At 44.0% G+C, this 14,048-nt stretch overlaps 1 protein-coding gene across 5 annotated transcripts in view; it reads left to right on the top strand.

Annotated features, from left to right (window-relative positions):
- RAPGEF4 (Rap guanine nucleotide exchange factor 4) overlaps positions 1–14,048 on the top strand; it is a 220,775-nt gene that overhangs the window by 76,319 nt on the left and 130,408 nt on the right. The window contains exon 1 of one of the 5 annotated variants that reach the window (XM_077319702.1): positions 11,066–11,397. The exons of the other annotated variants lie outside the window; for them this stretch is intronic. The gene's annotated coding sequence lies outside the window, so the exon portion shown is untranslated. Of the gene's footprint in view, positions 1–11,065; positions 11,398–14,048 lie in introns of those variants that run through there. 5 annotated transcript variants of the gene reach the window in all.

Here is a 14,048-nt window from a genome sequence, read left to right as displayed (position 1 = left end):
TGAGGCCATGGGTGTGGAGATATGGGTGTCAAGAACCTGTGGTTTGGAATGTTTGTTGAATATGGGAGAGGACTGACCTTTGGGAATTGTGGCATAGTGGTTACAGATTAGCTTTTCAGAGCCATGTCTTCAGATATGTGAAGGGAAAATCAGACTGGAGACTCTTCTTAGGGGGAGATTACATGGCAACCAATTCCTCCCAGTTCTGCGTCATTTCCCTTCTTGTGTGAATTAGGCCACAGACACCGAAATGCTGCCCTGCCCTAATACACATGGGGTAGTCACAGTACACAGGTGTCCACCCTGCTCCTTCTGTCTCTATTTTTTCATTGTTGATAAAATGTTATGTGCCCACATGCTTCTTACATGGTTGCTCCTTAGAAGAAGAACTGGATTTTTGTACCCTGTTTACTACCCAAAGGAGTCTCAAAGCGGTTTACAAACATCTTTTCCCTTCGTCTCCCCACAATAGACAACCTGTGAGGGATGTGGGGCTGTGAGAGATCTGAGTGAACTGGGAATGGGCCGCAGTAACCCAGCAGGCCTCAGGTGTCTCGAAGCATTTCCCCATTGTCTTCCCTTCCTCTCCCCATAGCAGACTCCCCGTGAGAGAGGTGGGGTAGAGCAGTGGTCCCCAACCTTTCTGAGGCTGGGGACCGGCAGGGCATCAGTCCGCGCCCGTGCGGGCCGCGCCTGCGGGCCGCGCCCACGTGGGCCACGGCCACGTATCGGGCCGCACTCACGGGCCGTGCCCGCACGCGACCCGGCCCTGATTCCCTTACCCCAACCTTACCCTTCCCTTACCCCAGCCTCCCGCAGTAAGAAGCTTCCCAGGCCGCAAGCTTGCAGGCTGGGAAGTTTTTTACTGCGGGGGGAGGTGGGGAGAGGGAGCCGCGGCCCGGCACCATGGCCTTTGCGGGCCGCGGCCCGCAGGTTGGGGACCACTGGGGTAGAGAGCCTCACATGGAAGCTGGCAACCCTAAGAGTAAGTCTCTCTGTGCACAGCAGTGTTGACCTTAGTAAGGTTTTTTTATACTGGTTTTTTATTTGCCATGCCAAGGTTGAAAAAAGTCATTCAATTCCCACGTCTCTCCAGCCATTTACTTGTTCAATATTTACAGTATCAGGCAGCAAAATGTTTCTTTATTTAGATCTTCCTGCACTTTCCAGAGTTACAGGACAGATATTGGTCTGTTTGTGCCCCAGAATACAAACAGTTGCTGGTAAGGGCTTGCCATAGCCCAAGAGGGACACACCTGCACAATTCTCCCCCCCCCAACTGCAGTCTGCAGGGAAATATTATATAGCAGCTCCCGCTGTTACTGATTCGATGAATACTTGGTGGACTTCACTTCCTGTGTAGTGATGGCCAAAAGCATTTATAGCTTTAGAAGGGGGGAGGGGTTAAGAGATTCATGGAGGAGAGATCAATCAAAGGCTCCACCAAAGATGGAAGAGAGGTCAATGGGGCCTGGATGGAGCCACCTTATATAGAGCCTGAAAACCTCTAGTGCTGGGAGGCAACAGGAGGGGAAGGCCTTGGCATCTATGCTCTCTTGGCCCTCCAAGACAAGTTGTATGAAATAGTATGCTAGTTTAGAGGGATCACTTCTCTGATCCAGCAGGCAGTTCTTAGATTTAACGATGTAATACATAGATTTCTTTATTTAGGATATTTGTATGCTGCTGCTTCAGAGGCCTCCTTCTGCTGACTTACATTTCAAATCACCCTAATATTAAAAATTTTTAAAAAAACGACCATGAAAACCAAACCATTGGACTCAAGGAGGATAAAAAGTATCTATGAAACAGAAGCAGACCATTAATAAATTGGGTGAAAAGATGTGTTCTTGGCCTAGGGGTGAGAAAAAAGTAAAGTAGGCACTAAGTGAGTTTCAGAGTGGAGGGCTTTTCAAAGGTGAGGTGCCACCACAAAAATGCCCTGCCTCTAGTTGCCACCCACCTCATCTCTGAAGACAAGGTGCAGAGAACAGGGCTTGAAAGGCAGATCTTAACTGGTGGGCCGGATGGTATGGGAGGAGACAGTCCTTCAGGTTCTCTCACCACAAGCCGTTTAGGGCCTTTAGGGTAAGGACAGGAACTTTAAATTGTACCCAGAAACAGCTGGATACCAGCGCAGAACTTGGAGTACAGGGTTGTTATGATCCCTGTGCCCATCCCCTGACAATAGCCTGGCTGCTATTTTATGGATCAATTGGTTTATGAATTATTATTATCAAAAGCAGAACCATGTAGGATGCATTGCAGTAATCTAAACTGAATGTGATCAGAGCATGGATTGCTATGGCCAGATTAGCTTTTTGAGGAACACCCATGGCTGATGAAATTGAGGAGGTGCTTTGAAGAGTGTGGCCCATCTTGTTCCCCTTGCTATTTAACATCTACATGAAACCACTGGGAGAGGTCATCCGGTAATTGGGAGTGAGATAACACCAAAACGGGGATGACTCCCAGCTCTATTTGTCCTTAAAAGCTAAAACTGGAGGGTCTGTGAAGTCCTGAACGTGTGCCTAGATAAAGTAATGCAACTGAAACTCAATCCAGACAAGACTGAGGTGATGTTGGTCAGTGGAGAAACTGCTCAGGGACTGCAGAGTCAGCCTGCCTTGAAGGAGGTCACTGTGCCCATAAAGGGGCACATTTTTTACTTTGGGGGTACTTTCTATACTGGTTCATGTACCATGTACCATCTTTTAGTACAATTCTGCAGGGCCTGCAAAATAGAGATCTTTTACCAAGCTTTCGGTTGAGGCCAATGAAAACAATCCCACTAACCCCCCCCCCCTCTGAAACCCTCTCCCCACCACCAGATACGCCCATCAGACCCAGCACAAGGCAACCCCTAGTCTGGCCACCCACCAAATGACAGTTGCACCTAGAGTTATGTAGTTAACGGTTTAAACGATTCTATTTATCATTTTTGTTTTTGATTTTTAACAATATTTCAGAAAAGTTGTAAGAAATTACAGAAATAAAGAATTTTACAGATACTTCAAATATTCGTCCCAGCTTTTTGGGAAATCTTCCAGTGGTCTGCGGTTAACCAGATCTGTTAGTTTAGTCATTATTGCTAGTTCTCAAAGTTTCGTGCTCCATGAGTCAATGTGCGGCTTCCAGCCAGCAGCGATGATGAGTCTCGCCGTTGTTGTTTCATGAAAGAAGAATTCAGCACCCCGTTCAGGTATACCTGTGGGTAGTTTATAATGTTATGAAGTTCATAATGTTAATGCATGTCAACTTCCGTTTCTTTGGACTGCACCAATGGGTTTGTAAGTTGTGAATTAATATGGTAAACTGCCCTAGGCCACAAGGGAAGGGGGTATAAAAATTTAATAAAATAATAAAAAAATAAATATCCAATCTGGCAGCAGCTTTTTAAGTAATCAAAGTATAGACGGAGGTCCTCGTATGCCAAAGATATGCTTTCACGTAAACATTTTGATTGGGCACAGAACTGCTTCAAGAGAAATAACACTGAATGATAAGGTTGTATTACCGTTATTAATAGTTTATTTGTTTTTGTAATTTACCATATATTTACTCCTGTTGGTTGAGTTTATTCCCCCCCCCCTTTAGCCGGGTAGTCATGCTTAATTAAAAGATAGTTATTTTCTCCTGTTGGTGATAATGTGTTTGGCTTTACCACCTATTGCCTTGAGTAATTTCCTGTGCAAGTGTGCATAATTTATTTGCATGTTTGAAGTAATAGTATGCCATTTGCATAACATGAACATAAACCCTTAAGGAAGCAGGAGGCTCAAATGAGGATCCAGTGTCTTATTTTCCTGGTTGCCGCTGAATGCGTATGGAAGTGAGTTTGCATTTCTGGTTGGGCGTCATGCTGATGGGGTTATATCTCACCAGAATATCAAAGCCCTCCCCCCGAAATCATTTAAATAATTAATTAGGAAGTTAACGAGAAGCAGATTGGAGGGTACTCAGTACAAAATCTTTTAGATGTTGCTCTGGAAGCCCATGTCATGTGATTACCATAATAATTTGTGGTTTCCATAATAATTTTAAAGTTGCATTGCTTTTTGAAGGCATGATGCAGTGTTGTTAGAGGCTGGTTTTATTGTAGGGATGAGCCTTGGTTTTGTTGCAAGCTTGGATCAAGTACATCCATTCAAATTCTTGGTCATTAATCTCCCGGGTGACTGTTGGCAAGCTGCTTTCTCTAATTCTACACTCCCAGACAGGATGGTTGCAAACATGAAAGGTGACATGTACCAACCTTAGTTTCTTGGGGAAAGGCCAAGATAAAATAGTACAAATAAATAAGAAAATCAGCTTTCTATCCTGTGCATGGTTAGCCCCAAGTATTAATAAGCCTTAACCTTACTTTCAGTTTCAGGATCTGTCATTTCATCAAATGGTACTATGTCAAGGTGGGGGGGGGGGGTAGAGCTTCAAACGAATTAAAGAGTGACGAAGGAAAAAAAATAGTATATTATCTATGTAGTGAAATGTGCTTGGTTTGGAGACCAAGATGTATGAGGAAAGGTTGGGGGAACTTGGTCTGGAGAAGAGATGACTGAAAGGGGATCTGATAGCCATCTTCAAGTATTTAAAAGGCAGCTATATGGAGAAGAGTTGTTCTCTCTTGCCCCAGAAGGATGGACCAGAACCAATGTGATGGAATTAATTAAAAAGAAATTCTGTCTAAACATCTGGAAGAAGTTCCTGACGGTTAGAGCGGTTTCTCAGTGGAATAGGCTTCCTCGGGAGGTGGTGGGTTCTCCATCTTTGGACATTTTTTAAACAGGCTGGATAGCCATCTGACAGGCTGATTCTGGGAAGATTCAAGGAGGTGGCAGGTTACAGTGGATGAGCTATAGGGTTGTGAGTGTCCTGCATAGTGCAGGGGGTTGAACTAGGTGACTCAGGAGATCCCTTCCCTGTTAGTCTATGATTTTAAGTGGATGCTGAAGTTGCACTTAACTATTCTTCAGTGAGAATAGATGTATATTTCTGAGCTATATAAAAAGAAGGACTCATTATTAATGCAAGAGCATTTTGTCTTTGCAGAATTAAAAAATGTCCTGATCACAAAGCTTTTAGCTCTTCAAAATGCATCATCCAGCAAGATTGTTTTGTAGGTTGTCATTATATCAGTATTTGAAGTAGTAAACATTTTTCATTGCACCATTGTCTGTTTTAGCAGACTGAGTTACCATAAGAAAAGCTGGATGACTGACATCAATGGTGTGTCTAGTCCAGTATTCCTGTTATATGTAGTGACCAGCCAGTTACTATGGTGGTTCTTAAGTCACCATGGCTAGTAGATGCTGATGGACAATACATTTCCCCAACGGATCATGGCCACTTGTCTGGTTTTATGAACAACCATTCTATCCTTCAGTCTTTATGTGGAACTTTCACGGCATGTTGACTGAGTGGTCACCTTTTGAACAACAAGCCACAATAAATATTGTCATATAAGTCAGTCCTTGAGTTGGAGAGGGCCTTGCAGGCCATCTAATGCAATTTTCCACCCAGTACAGAGCATGACAACATTCCCAAGAGGTGGCCACCCAACTTTGCCTGAAGATCTTCAACGAGGGAGAACCTCGTTGTGTTCTGTTTTCAAACTGTCCTCCCCTGTAACTTCTCACTGTAACTGAGAGATCAGGAAAAGCAGAGAACGAGTCTTCACCTTCTTCCATCTGACAGCCCTTCAGAAAGAACTATTACCTGGCAGAGGACAAAAACTTGTTAAGAGTTGTTTTCTGGCACTGGGTGCTCCTACTATGACTAGCCACAAATGTTTACAAAAACACTGAGACTGTGGAAGGGACCTTATGAAATTTAAAACAACAAACCATCTTGTCCACTGGTTATTTTATCTCATACCAGCCAAGCATCCATCAATTATGCAGCCATAACGTTGCAGCATGTGGTGGTTCTCTTATCCGATGTGGTCACGTTGCGATTTAGAGTTGCTTGTTCCTTGCTATACTCCCACCTCTAAGGCCCGTTTTCTTCTCCCAACTGCACTTGGTCCTGTTGGGAGATGGCCAAATTCAGAATACTAAATTGGCTTAAATAAGCCGACACAGAATGCAGCGAAGCAGTTGCATAGCTTTGTTTACAACACACAGCTCATGAGTCGGCTCACATTTTTTATGCCATCACTTCAAAGGTCCCGGCTTCTCAAAAGTTGTCATGATCACTCGTTTGCCCCATTGATTTGTACAAAACCCGACCACGATGCAGACGCACATGGCTGAACACCACATCGGCAGCTTTCTGGAACCATGAGCAATGTGGGTTGCTTTACTAACTGGGTGAGTGTTTAAAGTTAAAGCTGTGTGGCCGTTTTGCTGCCTGCCAAATTCAGGGCTGATCTGTTCATTTTGCATGGCTGGAATGCTAATTTGGTCATATGAGGAAATATGCTACACTGCGGGGTGTGTGGGCAGTTTGTTTGCCTGTCTCTGTCCTAAATCAACCTTTAAAAAGTTTCTTTTAGCCCTAAACCTTCTCACGGTTCTGCTTGCACAAAATGTCAATGGAACAGTCATGTGGAAATGACAGCCCATGAGGCAAGGGAGATCAGAAAGAACTCTCCGTTCTTTCCCTAGTGATCCTACCCCATGTACAGTTGTGGTGATGTCCTTTTGGGGGAACCAGGCTCTTGGTCCATCAAAGTCAGTATTGTCTATTTAGACTAGCAGAAACTCTTCCGAATCTCAGGCAGAGCTCTTTCTCATCACCTGATGGCCTGGTCCTTTTGACGGGAGATGTGGGGAAATGAACCTGGGACCTTCTGCATGCCAGCAGAGGCTCTACCACTGAACCATGGCCCCTCTCCTAGTCATCCTACTTTCTTCGTAATTTATAGACATTTTGACACCTTCAGGCAAGTACAGTGAACCCATACATATGACAAAAATGTTACAAGGGAAGCTGTCTCTTCCTTGGTGGTCCGTAACATCCTGTCAAATAGCACGGATGATATTTGTTGTTCTTATGGTATAACACATCATGCAATCAAATCCGCTAAAAAAAATAATTAAAGCTCGGCATGGCCAGCAGCAAAAGGAAACGTGGTTGCCGAAGGATCCGCTGGCTCGACACGATCAAAGCCGATACAGGGATGACCATGAACCAACTAAAAGAAGCAGTCAGAGACAGAGACGTATGGTGAAAACTTTCCTATAGAGGGTCGGAGACGACTGAACTGATAACATCATCATCATGGTATAACCCTGTGGTAGAATATTGGCTGACCCAACCTATGTTAAACGTAGTGACAGTGCAATACTTTCCAGTCCCTTTCCAGTCTAAGCTCATTGATTTTATTCAAGAGTCCAGTTGCACCTTTATGTCCAACAAAGTTTTATTCAAGGTATGAGCTTTCATGTGCACGCACACTTCCTCAGATACAGTGTCATGGAATGAAAGTAATCAGTTCAAACTTAAGAGTGTGAGAGTAAATTAACATACATCATAAAGAAAATGGTTAACAGATTCCAGAGATAAATAAGAAAAAATAAACACCAATTTGGATTTGTTTGTATTCACTTGAGACTGAATTGCATGGGAAGCATTCGGCACAGAATAAATATGTCCACATTAAGAGAATAATGTGCAAATAGATAATCTTAATGTGCAAATAGATAATCCATTGCTGACAGCAATTAGCTGAGATCTTGCCTTCTCAAGCATAGGTTGTCCTTAATTCTTCTAGTATGCTAATACCAGGTGACTTCTGCATAGGTAAGGCAGTTCAGGCATACATCACAGATACCTGGTGTTATCTACGGACAAGGCTCATTTAAAAACATCCCTAGTGTCTTCTGTTTTTATTAAGAACGTCATGGCCAGAACAACAATCAGTAAACAAATCAAACAAGTGGCTCTCATATGAACCATTGGGCTTTGCTTCTCACTACAAAGGCTCATCTTCAAAGGGACCATAAAAGAGATGAAAGGAGAGATTTTTTTATTTGCTTGTGGCCATTATGGATCCCACGACGCTTTTACTGCAAGAGCAGAAATTATTATTGGTCCTAGTGGCCAAACCTACTCTGTATTTGAATAATGGTACTATAACATCTACTGTCTTAGTTATATACCCTGAATAGTTATGCTCCATTGCTAGAATCTACAGGCGAAGAAGGTTAAAAAGTCTAGTGGTAAAGGAACAAGGACTGCTATCCGTGTATGAAATGTCTTTCAACTTGGGGATCAACTTATTAGGATTTGAATGAGCTAAAATGTTCCCCAAATTCATAGCAATTTATTTGTTTGTTTATTTATTTATTGCCCACCACTCTCATAGTAGACTCGTGACAAGTTACACAGTCCATTAAAAAACTGTCCGGACATACAGTGATACAACCTCCTAAAAACAGACTCCTAAACCAGTGGTCCCCAACCTTTTTATCACTGGGGACTACTCAACGCCGGGGACCACTCACCGGGGGCCACTCAACGCCTTTTACTGAGGCCCGTGGGGGGGGGTAGTTTACTCCTCTACTCTCAACCACTGCCCTAACGCTCTCTGATCGCTATGGTAATGTTTAAACATCCCTTCAAAATAAGATACAGACATGCCACAACAATGAAGTGCGTTGTAAAGGGCTGGGGGGGATGAAGTAAATGGCCGGGGGGGGGGAAGGCGTCCTTCGGGGCCCACCTCCAATTAGTTGAAGGACCACATGTGGTCCGCGGCCAACAGGTTGGGGATCGCTATCCTAAACAATTAAAAAACATGGCGGAACATGGAAGGAACAGAAAAATATTCCACTTAGTAATTCTGTGCTTAATATTTTATTTATTTACTAGAAGTAAAGCCCGTTGCAGTAGATACAGTGGGTGCTAGAGGGGGGAGGGGTGGATCCCCCTTGGGCCGGGAAGCCCTCCAGCCGCCTGTCAGCAAAGCTTCCTTCCTGGGGCAAGGAGGAAGAAAAGCCTTTCCCGCCTTCCCCCCTAGGCCTTTAGTTGGGCAGGGAAGCCCTCCAGGCGCCTCTGGGAGGCGGCTGGAGGGCCTCCCGGGGCAAGGGGGAAGGGAACCCCTCCTCAGGCATGTGTTAAGTGCCATCAAGTTGCTTCTGACTTATAGTTACATGTCCTTCAAAGCATCCTGTTGTTAAAGCATCCTGAGGCAAGAATTAGGAGCAGTGGGTTCAAATTACGGGCAAAGAGGTTCCACTTAAATATTAGAAAATATTTTCTGGTGGTGAGGGCCATTCATAGATGCAATATGCTGTCTCAGAAGGTGGTGGAGTCTCTGGGTTGAAATTAAGTCAAAATTATTTTTGACAGAACAGTTCCTCAGTGGAACAGGTTTCCTTGTGAGGTGGTGGGATCTCCTTTGGAAGTTCTTAAATTGTGAACTTAGGCAAATTGTGAGTGGGTAGGCAGAAAGGATTGTGTCAGTGCTTGGCTCTTGTGGCCTGTTCTTGCATGCCCAGGGAAATGCCGATAGCCACTTTGGGATCGGGAACCAGACTGGCCAGGTATTCTGGGATTTTTTTGAGCGGGGGGCATCATCTGGGCATGGAATTGGGGTCATTGGGAATGGGCAGGTAGTTACGAATCTCCTGTATTGTACAGGATGTAGGACTAGATGGGCGTGGAGATCCCTTCCCACTCTGTTTCTTTTGTTGGAAGTTTTTTAGGAGGAGATTGGATGAGCATCTGTCAGGAGTGTGTGTTTTTTAAGTCTCTGAGAAGGTGGGGGGGTGGACTGGATGGCCCCTCTGTGGCCTCTTCCAGCTCTGTGTGATTCTGATTATGAACTTCCTTTCTCTGGTCTTATAAACTGAGTGCTGTGGATTCCTTTATAGAGTCAATCCATCTCCTGTTGGGTCTCCCTCTTTTCCTGCTGCCTTCAGTTTTTCCTAGCACTTTTCCCTTTTCTAGTGATTCTTGTCTTACAATATAACCAAAGTAAGATAGCCTCAATTTAGTCATTTTATCTTCCAGGAAAAGTTCAGGCTTATTTATTTTAGTATTTATTTATTTGGTACATATTTTCAGTGTGCTCTTATTTATCCTCCTAAACATCAGAGAGCAAGGTGGCATGAATACTATTTGCTTGCGTATTCTTTGAAGTGAAGCAGTGAACGTTTTTCGACTGGTATCTTAAGTATCTCCTGTGTTTGCTGTCACTCAAAGAACAGGTTTCTTTCCTTAGCCTTAAGGCTAAAAGCAACAGTTCTCCGATACTCCGCCTGGGGCGGAGTGGGTTTAGGGGGGATGCACATCAAAGTAGCGAGCAGGTTGAGATAAATTGATTTAGACAGTGGGCAAACTTGTCAGCCTGTTCAGATTTTTAATGAATAAATGCTCCTGGGCATTTTCTGTTACTTCAGTGCTTTTGAAAGTGCTTATGAAAATTTAAACTGTTGTTATCTCACGGTGTCTTGGCTTGAAGATGCCATGAATAAAATATGGTTGCTTATTGCTAAAGACACTCCTTGATTACTGGAAAAACCCAGGACAACCTAGCGGAGATTCATTGAGTGTGTTCCTGGTTAACTGAGTTCTTGGCATCTTTCTGAGGCAAAAAGCATAGAAGTAGCCAGCCCAAGGAGTGACTAACAGATTGCTTTAAAAGAATGCATTCAAAAACCGAGGAGGAACCAAAGAAAGGGTCTGAGTGGGAGAGACTGCATTGCCTACACAGGCTGCGCAGTGTAATTAAACATAACTTGCTCCTGAGCATGAGTTCTTGGCCACTAATGGATGTTAAACGCATTAATGCCTGTCCCACTTCTGTATTCCATTTCCCAAGCATTGCTACTTTGAACAAATAATAAACGTTTGTGCGTTGCCCATTAACGGTGGGTTACAAAATGATAAAATTCCCGATTTCCTGCCTGCCGTTTCCCCGGCTGCGACCATCTGTTCAACGGATAAATACATCTAGGCAGAATAAATCACAAACAGACCTTTGAACGTCGGCAGTCTTATTTACAAGAGGGCAGGGCACCTGTTTTGGCTGCTCTTCCCGGCAGGGAAATCGTATAGCCGGCAGTCAATAATATTTAGACACCGTGTTATTCTTGTATCTGTAGCTGCCCAGCAATTGTTTTCTCCGGCGGCGTTGGTGGCTGGGAGGGAGAGGGCAGCTAATCTATGCCACATTTGCTGTTTAATTTGAATTGCCCGTGATAATGCAGAGTCCTCCTGCTTTAAGCAAAGGTGGGGTGCAGAGGCAGCAGCATTAGCAGCAGCCCTCTGCAGAACGAGGGAGATAAATCAGCAGGGCTCGCCTCTCACACATCACTCAGGGAGAATCGGAGTGCAATTTGACCATGTGCCCGAACGGTCACATCAGTAAGAGCAACGCAGGATGGATAACAAAACTAAAACATCCCCTTAGGGCTGCTTCTTGGGTTCGACTGATGAGGACACTACAGTGTAAGTGTTAAGGTTTCTTACCCTATGTCGAGGGCCAAGGAGTTTTTCCAGCATGTAAATCCTTGTGTTTTCACAGTTGGAAAAGGAATGGAAGGTAATGCAGTGTAGGATAACGGAGGCAGTAGAGAGGGAATTCTTCACTTTGTGCCTGTTTATCCTTGGTTCTTAGTAGGAATCTGGTTATTTTACATTTGCTTTCTTAGTTTTTTTAATCATGTGCTGAATTGGAGGGGGGAGGGAGTAACTTGAAAAGTAAATAAAAAGAATGCTTCACAATCTATTTTCGATTTATTGTGCCAACGTGATAATGTTACTCTACATGTTAAAAACTGGCAATAAAAAGACGCTTTCGGTAGATATTTCTAGTTTCCCATAATTCAGTATAGACAGCAATTTTCCTAAAGTTTTGTTTTTAAAAGTGAGCAATTGTTTAATTTAACGTCATTTCAGCATCTGGGAGTGAGAGAAGGGGAGGGATGATACAGGAACTGAATAAGCATTGATTGCCAGCATGAAAATTGCATTTAAGAAGTTTGTGCACAAATCTGTTTTCATGATATGTGGGGTGGGTTTTCTTTTTTTTAGTCAAAATAACCAAATTAGATTACCATAGTTAATCACTGAGTGATGTGCAGTCTATACGTGTCTTTTAACTATAAAAAAACCCCCGACACCTTTCAGTACATTTATACTAAGGTAGAAAATTGTAGACAGAAATTGCATCCAGAAAAAATTCTGGTAATAGACTTTGGAACAACTTTCATGAATAATGTATGTGTAAGTTTGGAAAGAAACAAATGGCATTATGCTGTACAGATGTGTTCAGCTAAAGACTGAAACATGATCAACATATATATCTTACGGTGTTAGGAAAAGGGGTGATGGCAGAAAATACTCCTTTGGGAAATATGAAGATCTACCTCCAGAACATGGCAATTTAGAGACAGAGCATTATTAGTGGCGGTGCCTTGCCTTGCCTTTGGAATGCTTTGTCCCTTCCGGCTCTTCTGACACCTTCCAGAGAGTCTTCAAGGGAGTGTAGCCAAGTATCCTAGGAACCAGTAGGGATGGGAGAATGTAAGATTGCCAGATCCAGGTTGGGAAACCCATGAAGATTTGAAGGTAGAGCCATGGGAGGACAGGGATTTTAATGGGGTACATTGCCATCACGTCCATGCCCCAAAGGCTCCATTTTCTCCAGGAGATCTGGTCTGGAGATGAGAGGCAATTCTGGGGGATCCCCTTGGGAGACTGGCATCCCTCCTTTTAGGTGCTAGGCCAACACATTTTGTTCCTGCGAGGCTTGTAACTAAGGGATTTTAACCTCTTTCGTTGTTGTATAGTCTGCATCTGATGTGAAGCCTGTTTTATGGATATTTCTGCATCTGTTGTGACGTCTGGTTTGTGGATATTTTTAAGGTTCTCAGTGGCTCGTTTTAAATGGCTCGTTCGGTTTTTATAATTTTACAATATTTGTAATGACTTTTTGGTACCGTTTTTTAGCTATAAGCCACATTGAACAGGACTCCGGAGAGGCAGCGCACAAGTTTCTTAACTAAATAATTAAAAAAAAACACACATTCTAGTGTGATTGGTGGTGTAAGAGTCGCTTGTGTATCAAAGTGGCTTCCCGCTTCACCTCCATCTTGAATGTAACAGATCTGTGAACATCCTTCACCTCTGCTTCAGCTCCTCAGTCTGCAGACTAAGAATATGTCACGAGATAAATTGTTGTCAATTTGTATGCATCTGTTACTTTAGCATGCTGCCTTGTACTGCTCAACAAGAGTTGTACGGTTTTGTTTGTAGAGGACATTTGATGCACTAATGCAGGGGTAGTCAAACTGCGGCCCTCCAGATGTCCATGGACTACAATTCCCAGGAGCCCCCTGCCAGCATTCGCTGGCAGGGGGCTCCTGGGAATTGTAGTCCATGGACATCTGGAGGGCCGCAGTTTGACTACCCCTGCACTAATGGCTTTGATCCAGGGATTTTGGCCATTGAGGCAAGACGTCTTATTTCTTGCACCAACGGGGCAGGCAGAGAAAACCAGTGAGTTAATCTCCACTGGCTCTGCAGGGACCATCCTTCAAGCAGCCAGGGAGTACAACTCTTTACTTTCCAGCAGGACACTGTGAGACAAGGAAGGTCCTTATGTAACTGCCGGATTTCTGGTTGGTGTTTTGTCTTAGCAGTTTGTTAATTCAGAACAGATTAGACCAGGGGTAGTCAAACTGCGGCCCTCCAGATGTCCATGGACTACAATTCCCATGAGCCCCTGCCAGCAAACGCTTATGGGAATTGTAGTCCATGGACATCTGGAGGGCCGCAGTTTGACTACCCCTGGATTAGACTGTCTGGAGCAGGGATTCCCAACCAGGATATCAGGAAATCCCAAGGTTTGGTGAGAGTTCCCCAGGGGTTACATGGCCTTTCCAATAATTTCTGATGGCCGCTGACATCACTTGACATTGCTGGAGCTCACTTCCCCTGTTGCTCTACAGGCCTAGTCCCTTTCTTCACAAGGGAAACGGTAAATGATCTATCGATCGATTGATTGGCTGGCTTCTGCATCTTACTTCTGCACCACTTCTCTGAAGGGGCATGTCACCACCTCTGGGGTTCCTCGAAGCCTGTAAAATATTTCAGGG

Source organism: Paroedura picta, chromosome 2 (assembly GCF_049243985.1).
Source record: "Paroedura picta isolate Pp20150507F chromosome 2, Ppicta_v3.0, whole genome shotgun sequence".
In the NCBI taxonomy this organism is placed as follows: Eukaryota; Metazoa; Chordata; class Lepidosauria; order Squamata; family Gekkonidae; genus Paroedura; species Paroedura picta.
The sequence above is the reverse complement of the archived record's forward strand: the minus strand, read 5'-3'. Positions and strand labels throughout refer to the sequence as shown.